This window comes from Cuculus canorus, chromosome 1 (genome assembly GCF_017976375.1).
Source record: "Cuculus canorus isolate bCucCan1 chromosome 1, bCucCan1.pri, whole genome shotgun sequence".
In the NCBI taxonomy this organism is placed as follows: domain Eukaryota; kingdom Metazoa; phylum Chordata; class Aves; order Cuculiformes; family Cuculidae; genus Cuculus; species Cuculus canorus.
The window spans coordinates 116802438-116812384 of NC_071401.1; positions in this window are offsets into that span (position 1 = coordinate 116802438).

Consider the following 9947-nt stretch of genomic DNA (forward strand, 5'->3'; position numbering starts at 1 on the left):
ATTTGATCATCTTTTTTTTTTTCCAGAACAGAAATATTTCATCAGAAAAAGTTAGCCTAATTTTAGCTAATGTGAAAACAGCAATATATATATATATATATAAAACTGTTTCCTCTGTTTCATGGTCAGAAATTGTTGTCCCAATTAGATTTTTTAATGCCTGCAGAACAGAGAAGTATGGTCTTATGTTTATCTTTCTGCACTTAATAAATGCTGTTTGATATGTTCAAAGCCATGCTGGGGATTAGAAAATGCATTAATTCTGGTTTTAAATACAGCCTATGGCTCTTCAATAGCCTTAAAGAATGTTTGCTTATAAGAATATATAAGAGCAGAGAAAATCATGTCTGCTACTACATGTACATATTCAAAGAAGTTGTATGATTTAATTTTGGGCTTTGAAAAACGGAGCAGAGTTGTTAAGATGAAATTGGCATATACTGGATTTTTCTTTTGTCTGTATCTGAAAATTTAAAACAACCAGTCATCTGCATTTGGTGAACTTCATTCTGACATCACTTAATTAATATACTTTCTTTTCCCCCAACTCCTTATGTGTGACCATCATTTACTTTGTTTAAAAGTGAGAATGAACATATATTTGCAACCTATATGCAGAGAGCTATTGAATCTGTATTTAATCACTATTCAGTCTTTAATAGATATAACTAGATATAGTGGTAGAGATAGCGCCTGACACAACGCTTGTAAAATGCTAGATTCTACGTCTCATAAAAAAATACTGGCTGGACTACAGAAGATTAGCAGTTAAATTGACATTATCTGCATAATTTTTTTAAACCTGTGAGGAGACATTAGAGTTGCAATGATTCACCTTAGGCAGTATAAAGTAAAGAAACATGTTTATTTCCAGGCCAGAGAGATGGAATCTGAGAAGCCTGTTAGAAGCTATTTTGGGCCATCTGTTACGACTGATTGATACACAACAAATTATGAAGGAATTAGCAACCTCACAAATTTACAATGCGACATGCACATTACAATGAACTATTCATGCCCCTATGCTAACCTCACAGTACATCTGTCCTTATATACACATAGGCCAATTGCCGTGTGAAAGAGGACTTCTGCAGTCTTATCCCTATGGGAAACAGGCAAAAACCAGCCACATAGCATTATTAATATTTCATACATGATTATTCTCCTGAATTTTCAGATCAGCATTTCAGACATCTCATTGGAGGCTCTGAATTTAATCTTCAGTGGCAAATCTCATGAAGTCACAGCTTCACGTTCATTGACACCATTCCCTTGGTAGGGTCTCCAGCACACTCCCAGAAATGCAAGATAGCTCAATCTGCAAAACTGATTCAGATCCAGATTCCCTAGTACTGCAACTGTGCAAGTCTAGGTTTTAATGGATGCTATTTCTCTAAATAGAACTATTCATGTAGGAAAAATGAAACAAAACAGTTTCACTGATTTTGAAAATCTTGGGGAAGTTGTGCAAGGCAGCCCAAAGAATAAGGACAAGGAAGTGAAGAGTCCTAACCAGATTCAAGCAGGAGACAACAGAATGTAATTGGAAGGATTTAGAATGAAAGTTTTCCATCGGAAGAAAATGACAGGAAACTCTGAAATGCACAGTCGATTTTATACCCCATCGGAGAAAAATAGAAACTAAATCCTCATTTAAAGCTTTGAATGTCTAGTAACACTACAGCAATGCTTTCAAACACATAACTGTGGCTAATTTTAACAAAGAACAATCCCACAAAACAAAAACATCCATTTGATGTATTGTTCGTTTGGTTTGGGTTTTTTCTTAGTCTCCCAGCAAAACCTGACCATCATAGACCCTAGGCTTAGCTCTGCTTAGCTTACACAACACAAAGAAATCATGGCCCAACATAAAAAGGCAAAGAGTTGTTGTTTAGTTGGTCCACTACTAAAATCTTTTCCACTGTGAAATTTAATATTGCACATTTGGTTTTGTTCTGGACTGGCAAAAAAGTTAAAACACTAGAATAGATCACTTATAGAGGTAATAGACTTGAGAACTTTAAAAATTATTTGGGCAACATACATCAGAAATGGCAATTTTAGTTAACCTTTCCTTAGAGCAGAGAAAGAGATTGGAACAAGATAAACAGAAGCTTAAATGCAAATTATATGTGCATATGATATTAAGCATACCAATAGCCGATATTAAAATTTCAAGTAGAGAGAAAATGAATCAGAGTTGTCAAAAGCTAATGTTTCAACTTTTTTCCTATCAAAGTTTGTCAGAATAATCCATTTCTTTCAACATTTCTACTTCAATAAGAGTATGATTTTGATTAAAAACTTAAAAAAAAAATCAGACAGCGCTTGTGAAGATTATTACACAGCATAGTTCACACCTGTAACATTTTCTCTGCCAGCCAATGTGCAAATTCCCTTACCAATGCACATTCAATAATGCTGTGGCAATTTATAAAAAGAAAGTAATTATAATCAGAGGAAAAGAGCATATGGCTGATCTCAACAAAGGGATTAACATCTCCCATCTCAAAAATATCATTACCAAGAGATGCAAGGAAGATGAAGCCAAGTTAGTAATCAGGGATGCTGCATATACCAAATATTTTAGTGCAAAGGCAAATGCATAACAGTCATGCATTCATTTAGTTAAAACTTACCACAATAAAGTGACTACCAGCACATGGTTGAAATCTGAAACTCAGGGACAGAAAGAAGAACAAAGTTAGGAGAGTCCTTAAAGTTAAACATTCAAAACAGGAGTTTAAGGGACAATCACATCCCTGAGCAAACCAAACCATACTTTTCATGAACCATAAAGACTCTAGTGTGAAAGCAGCCTCTGGGGCCACTTGGACTGTGTGTCTTCACAAGAAGGGAGCAGCCAGCACCAGGAACTTAGTCCAGTTGGACAGGGTAAGTAGACATTGCTGCAGGATACTCACAGCAATCGTGTAGCCACACTGCACAGGCATTGGGTGTACCCACACAGGGCTTTAGTGAGGTCTAGACAGCTCATTGTAAACACTCACCCCAACTTGCTGTATGATGTTATCCCTGTACAGAAAACCTTAAGATTGTTTGCCTATCAAAGGGCGAAGGGTTATTTAATTACCAAGTCAGTTTGTAGTAATTTTTTCCTGGAATTCCGCTTAGCCCACTCTCACAGTACACACACTGCCCTGTAATTCCAGCATTCCCTGAAATATGCTCATCTCCCTCCTCCTGGACTGCACATAGCCTCATCAATCAAAAAAGTAATTAGTCAGTGACAGGGTTTTAAATAGTAACTCAACAATTTTAAAAACCTTGTTTCACTCTATAGCAAGTGTCACTGCTACTTTGCTTGTAACAAACCACAGTAGAAATTACTCAGAAAAAAAATTCATCCCATTTTTTAGTCAGCACTTATCCTTTATTTGACTGTAGTGGACATAGAACTAGCTTCAAGTGAATTCCAGTAAAACAGTGATATCACTAATGAATATGAGTGCATGCATATATTTCAGAAAAATACTTGTGATATTTAGGACTTGGCACAGGGTTCAAAGTTTATAGGAAGACGATGTTTATTAATTCAAATGCAAGAGCCTAGGCCCCTTCCTGTCCCTTGGAAAGTCTTGCTTTGCTGATGAACTTGGTAAACTGACTCGTGCTCCAGTGAGTAGTTCACTGGGGTAGCCAGTGGCTCAAGCTCAGCTCCTGCCCTGCTGCTGGATTGACATTATGGCACCAGTCCCTTCCTCTGACACTGTTGGACATTAGTTCTTGCAACTAAATATGTAACTGTTCCAGGAGACGAATGGAAACATCATGTACTACATGTTAAGAGGTGGCTTACTCTAACTCTTTCTTGTGTTTCTAAGGAACAGGGTAGAAATTATACAGAAAATAAGGTGATAGAAGAAAAGGTATGTTATAAGGAAATGAAAATACATTGACTCTGGAATACTTGGGGCTCATTGCAAGATGAGTGGATTCCTTATTGGATGCTCATCTTCCTACTGACTTTTATCAAGCCCATACTTATTGCCTTGTGGATGAGAAACAACTATTTTAAACCCTATGCAGCTACTCAATACCACCTGAAGTGTCTACTACATAACTGCTTTCAGATTGTTCTTAATGTTAGAAGTCTATGTTAGTGCAAAGTTGACTGAAAGAAGCCTCTATTCACTTTTTCTCCTGAGAAAGCAAGTTTAAGTTTAACTCTGACAAACAGCTGGATTGTGGCAACAAGAGGTTAATACATTTGCTTCCAGAGACTTTAATAACACAACGAAGCAACAAAAGGCTCAGCAGTAAAAGCCAAAGATGGTTTTAAAATATACTCTGAAAATACACTAAGAACTTCATAAAAAAAAATATATATGAGGGTAATTCAGAATAGGAACATCCAAAAAAGCAGAAATTCAGCTAATCCCATGCAAGTAGCATTTCCCTTTGAAATCCACAGTTCAAGGGGGAATATTTTAATTTCATTCTTTACTTCCTTTTCATTTTCCCCCAACTTGTCAATTTTGGACATTTTAACATGTTATGAAATAATGAAGTATAGAGAGATGAGTAATTTGAGTGCAAGTATGTATGTTAGCAGTGACTCACACCAGGAAGCATTTCCAAAATGGCAGAATTTACATTGATAAAGTTCCAGTGGAGGCCACACTAAATTGAAATGCAATGACAAGACAATACTTTCGGTTTTACTGAGCTGATCGAAAGCTGTAGTTCTGCAGTAGATGCACAAAATCTGTGGTAATGAAGACACTGAATGGGAAATCCCAGGCAACATTTTAGGAAAGATTATACCGTAGCCCCATCACAAAAGGAGATATGATCAAAAAAAATAAAGCAAGCTTTTTGAAAGGCTTCTCAATCTCTCTCTGTTTTAAAGATCCAACTAATCATGATCTGGGAAGATAATGAAAAACACTGACATTAAAGTTGGGATAATGTTCAAAAGGGGGAGGGAGAGGCAGAAATCTCATAGTATTATCTGACAGGCACAAATCACGCAGAGTAATTTTACACGCAACAAGGCATAAGGGAAGCGTAAGGGAAGAAAGCACTTCTCCTCACCCCACTCCCCCGCCCCGACCTCAACAGAAATCTACCATCAAGGAACAGAATTTATCTATTCAGTCTCATACTTAAACCACAGAAAATAGAATTACCTTATGGATTTATCCTAAGGGATAGGTCTTAAAGGTCTAAACCCATACTATGTCTCATCCTACAAGGAGGCATAACTTTTCATTTAAATCATGATTGAGAGGAAGACAATGAGAAAACAAGAACCACAAAACCTTCTGTTATTTAAACCTACAGCAGGTCTGTAAGAAATAAATATTTCCCTGAGGCCCAATGCATGCTGTACAAGACAGCAAACCAAAATCAACTTCTCCAACAAGTGTAGATTAAAATTGTATTGTGCGCATGCAATCCAAAGTTCACACATGAGTTAAATAAAGAAACTATGGGTTGCACTCTGATTACAAAAAAAGCTTTCTGCAAATCTGTGATGTCTGATCTCAAGTGTTCATTGCAACAGATGAGTGATGTCTCCATTCTCCAACTGAGCCAAATGTATGAATGAGCCTTTCACCTCGTAGAATTGTTCCTACTAACGCAGTGCAACCATTTCTGGACACAGTCAGAGGTGTCTTCACATAAAATGATGTAACAGAGGTGTCCAATATTTAATTTTCTTGTATTTTGTCTTCTTTTTTTGTAAAGTGCTTACATTGCCTTCAAAATTTCTAGACCATGACAATTCTTTAAAAGCAAACAAAATGTCACTTTGGCAACAACCCCAAAATGCACATCAGCCATTCAGTTTAAATTCCCTCTGAGTCAGAATGAACCATTGAGGAATGAATGGAGCTGAAAAAAATTAGTTTTAAAATTTAAATAAATATTCCTGGAGAATGTCCTGCTCTCTTCCACTAGCTCAAATGTCGAGAAATTATCAGCTTCCAACTGCTGCTGGCCATCATCATTTTCTCTTCTGAAAGCAACTGACAGCATGTAGTAAGAATCGCTTTGATTGAAAAGTGGTACAATAATAGTTGATGATTTTACATTCTGTCAGGCTTGTTTAAGCAGACAAGAAGGTGCAGAATCAAAGTGGTGTCACAGGTTACTAGAAAATCTACACTAGCTTGAGAGAAGTGCATTCCTGTGTTCACTTGCACTGGTACAAGTTTTCCCAAGAATCCTTCAACAAAGTAGGGCTGAGAAATTAGTCGAAGGTTCTACCGTAGACAATTAGAAATCCCCGAAACTACCAGCCAGCCTATATATGGGATCATAATCCTCTACCACTAAGCGTTACCAACACACCCTTCAAGCCCAGAATAATTTGCAATAGCATCATTTAACTCACAAGTTGACCATATTTCTACACTGCCAACATGCTCTAATCATTGCACACTTATTTATGCTAATTTCAGTTGATGGCACAAGTCTCTTGCAAGCGCAGCAATGGCTTACACATATAGGATTTGGGTCATATTTTCCAGGACCCAATAAATATCTATAGAGAAAGTCTTAATGAGAAATTTTTTTGTGCCCATCTAGGAAAGTGTTCTTTTGCAGAAATATTCACATACTACTTTCACAGAAATCCTTGATAAAATATTAGAACCACCTCTACTGGAGAAAAGAAAGATTTTTTATATGCACAGTGTTGCCTATATTGGCAGAAAGGAGCTAAATTGCTCTTGATGACATAAAGTGAGAGATCACACAATTCACAGAAAGGATCTAAGTGCCACTATCTTTTCTTAAAATAGAATGCTTATGGAATTCCTTCTTTGAATGAGGGAAAAATTATGAGAATAAATAACTACAATCTGTTTTCCTGTTCTGTCTGCAGTGACTTACACAAGTCTTGCAGTTTTGCCTGCAATGTAGAGAATTCCTGCTGGGCAAATTTCTTTTTCATTTGATTTGCTTTTTAACCTACTCTTGCCTGGCCCCACGTGTCATTTAAGACAGCTTAGAACCTTCCTTTGCATGTCAATTCAAGATGACAATTTACACAACTTGACCCACTTGGGAACCTGCAAATTGCCTTGCTACATGCACCTTTAAATTGTGGTTTGGAAAACATTAGCCTTTCAAAAATAAATAAACTGGAGAATTAAATCACATTGCTATGTATACACTATTTGAATATGAAATTATTGCTGAATGGAAAAAGGACTTATCTGCAATAAGCAAAGACTCAAATATGATGTACTAATAATACATTCCATGGGAGAAAATATGAGTGAAAATAAACACCCTATGGATTTACAGCAAGTGATGAGTTTAGCTCATTTGAATTAAGAATGAGGTGTAATACAATTAAAATTAATAGGAAGCTAGTACAAGGCTATTTTTCTTTTAATAACACTTGGAACTTCATTGCCATTCCAAATTCCCAGTCTTTTCATCTTGAAAAGTCGCTCAAATAATGGCTTTATTCTAAGTAAACCAGTGTGGTTTGATACTATAAATACATCTGCTTAGACACATGGGTTGATTCTGCCAAGTCTTCTGCACATATTTACATTTTAGAGACACAAATACTTTGACTCTACAGACCTTAAAAATTAAGCACCTGCCTACATACAAGCATCTTTGCAAGAGTCATCTGCAGAGTTTATTAATATTCATTTTCATGTCCTTAGTGAGAAGTAAATGACATAAATGGGTCTCAACATATGTGCTTAATTTTACATAAATAATCCAGTTAAAATCATTGTTAATCCTCACGTACATAAAGTTAAATGCATAGATATTTGCCAGATAGGGACCCCTGTGATTGGCTTTCATCTGGATCCATTTGTATTTAACTTTTAAATATTGATATATTTGTACCAATGCTATGTGGAAATTCGTGTCAGAAATGTGTGATGAATACTGGTTCACAAGAGTGAAGGGTGTGTTTTGGAGGTAATTAATGGCTCTACAAGCTAAGCGATTTATTTTACAAAATACACGGTTTAAGTCGAGACCAGTCTCAGAAGTGTACCAAGCCAAAATTTAAAATTGGTCTTTCATTTTTATAAAGAAAATTAATCCTGCATAATACTAACTCAAATCAACCTAAAGTTAAACTGCTTAACACACAGTTTTTGCAACATTTTGAAATTACATAAAATAAAACCAACAGTTCCTCTGCTCACACTTCGTACCCCCCTCACGCTCTCCCCAAAAACTCAACAGTAGTTATCTGAGGGTGCTGTGAGGACATCTCCACAGGACATACACCTATTTAAACCTACAAACCATCAATACAGTACATACTTTGTCACAAGCAATACAGAGATACAAGATTTTTCAACAATATCTTCTTTTTTATTTTTCTACTGTAACTTAGTAATATTTTCTTTGACAAGGAAGAGGACTCAAACTTCTTTTGCTGCATAAGAAACTAAATTATATTACAACCAGAGCTAAGGAACAACAAAAGAAATACACAAAATCTTCATTCTATCTCATACTAGCAATTTAGTTTGCTCAACACCCTGTCAAACCTATTTGACATGAAATTCTAGGACTTCTAAAAAAGAGGTTTTCTACTAATTTATTTCTATTTATTTTTACGCTATTTACTGTTTTGATCCCTCTTTATTGTATCTGGGGGTTAAGCTCATGCACATCATTGTTAAAGGAAAAATAACAACTGTGAGAAGTATTTTAATGAATCACATTTCACGTTGAAAGAAAACACTATCATCTTCCAATTTCCATGCACATACAAAATCAACAGATATGTCCCTCTTACAAGCTTCCTAGAACATTAGAAATGAACCTAGCTACACAACACAAATATACTGTCTTACTCCCTTCCAATAGATTTTTAAGAGGTTGAAAACATAACTAAAGGCAACCAACTCCCTAAAAAATTGCAGAATCATAGAATAGTTTGGGTCAGAAGGGACCTTAAAGATCACCCAGTTCCAACCCCGCTGCCATGGGCAGGGACATCCCACAAGAACAGGCTGCCCAGGGCCCTGTCCAACCTGGTTCTGAACACCTCCAGGGATGGTGCATTCACAAGTTCCCTGGGCAACCTGTTCTGGTGCCTCACCACTCTCATAGTGAAGAAATTCTTCCTTATGTCTAGTCCAAATTTGATCCTCTCCAGTTTATAGCCATTCCCCCTCATCCTATCACCACAAGCCTTTGTGAACAGTCCCTCCCCAGCTTTCTTGTAGCCCCTCCAGGCACTGGATGGTCGCTATAAGGTCTCTTTGAACCCTTCTCTTCTCCAGGCTGAACAAGCCCAACCCTCTCAGCCTGTCCTCATATGGGAGGTGTTCCAGCTGTTTGATCATCTTTGTAGCCCTCCTCTGTACCCATTACAACAGTTCTATATTCTTCTTATTTTGAGGAATCCAGAACTGGACACAACACTCCAGATGAGGTTTCACAAGAGAGGGGTTTTTCTTTTTCCAAGGTAAAGGCAAAAATGTGCCTAAGTGGCCCAAATCATTATAAACAGCAAGTAAGACATGAGTAAAGGAGATCAGTTTCAAGAGACCGTTTTGCCAATGTAAAGAGACAGAGTAGAGAGCTCCTGTCCTTACAGCATTATTCTGATATTATTAAGGTCTGCAGACGGATGACTCAAATGGCGATGAAAACAATCATCGCAGCAGAGCTGCTGCATTACACCACCTCATTACCTGCAATTTCATAGTCTGAGATAAACATACAGAGACAAGAAGCCTGATATTTATATAGCTTCCTGATAAGGAAATGTGTCCTTGATAAGTATGGATCCTTTTCTGTTATGACGTCATGCTACCCTTCCTTCTCATACGCAAGACAGTCTCAAAGCTTTCAGTGCCTCAACAAGAAATGCCTCAAGACTTTTGAGCCTATTAAACCTTTTGCTTCCCTTGCTTGCCTTTCTCAGTGTATCAAAAATATTAATACATAAATAAAATTAGTCCAAGTTCACACTGCTG